At 36.8% G+C, this 951-nt stretch overlaps 1 long non-coding RNA gene across 1 annotated transcript in view; it reads left to right on the top strand.

Moving 5' to 3' along the window:
• Window positions 1-951, top strand: part of LOC115070517 — a 7,874-nt gene that overhangs the window by 5,430 nt on the left and 1,493 nt on the right. Inside the window, exon 2 of the long non-coding RNA XR_003849670.1 lies at window positions 666-792. This is a non-coding gene — a long non-coding RNA (uncharacterized LOC115070517). The remainder of the gene's footprint in view (window positions 1-665; window positions 793-951) is intronic.

The raw sequence follows: 951 nt of genomic DNA, 5'->3' as shown, positions 1-951 counted from the left end.
CTGGCTGCTCTTGCAGAGGATCCAGGTTCTATTCCTAGCACCCACATGGCAGCAAACAATTGTCTGTGTCTCCAGTTCCAAGGAATCCAGTGTCCCCTTCTGACATCTGAGGGCATTGCACATCAGAGGCCCACTTACATACATGTAGGAAATACAATCATACACATAAAATAAAAATAATAAATAAAATAATTTTTTAAATTGTGCTTGAGTAACCTACTTATAGTATTTGCATCATTTCTCCTGTAAGACAAAGAGTAGCTCATTTCACAATTTAACAAGGTTTGACAGGATGAGTGAATTTGTGCCCACCACGGAAGCTCATTACACTCAATGCCTGTTATTGTTTTGTGTCACAGGGCTGATCCTCCAGTTATCTCTGTGAGTTTTAATAGATTAATAGACTTTCATAATGAGAACTATTCATAATATACCTTAGAGGTTGTATGAATCATTTCTGCTAGGTGAGTTATCATTTACATTCATGCAATCTGTACCCAATGTTAAATTTTCTCATGCTGGCACAACTGAAACATTGTTAGCAGGAATTTTGAAGGACAAGCAGGTTCCTGCATGCTAATTGGACTTATGTGTCATTGAACAAAACATATATATAGTACAGAATTGTATGATCATATTATCATTGGAGTCTATGTAATGTTTAGGATTCTGTGACATTTGAGGATATTGCCGTGAACTTCACCCAGGAAGAGTGGGGTTTGCTAGATCCTTCTCAGAAGAATCTGTACAGAGATGTGATGCTGGAAACCTGGAGGAACTTCACTTTTATAGGTAAAAATGTCATCGTCCCTTCCCTTATTATATAAAGGAAGAAACGTTTCTTGTCATTGATACACCTCTGCAATTTGGAGTATTGAACGGGATGAATATGGTATATATAAAAACCAGGCATATTTCATATATGCTGAATCTACAAACTATTTTGAGTAG

This window comes from Nannospalax galili, unplaced genomic scaffold (genome assembly GCF_000622305.1).
Source record: "Nannospalax galili isolate Female #2095 unplaced genomic scaffold, S.galili_v1.0 scaffold1597, whole genome shotgun sequence".
NCBI lineage: Eukaryota > Metazoa > Chordata > Mammalia > Rodentia > Spalacidae > Nannospalax > Nannospalax galili.
This window is presented reverse-complemented; position numbering and strand designations above follow the sequence as displayed.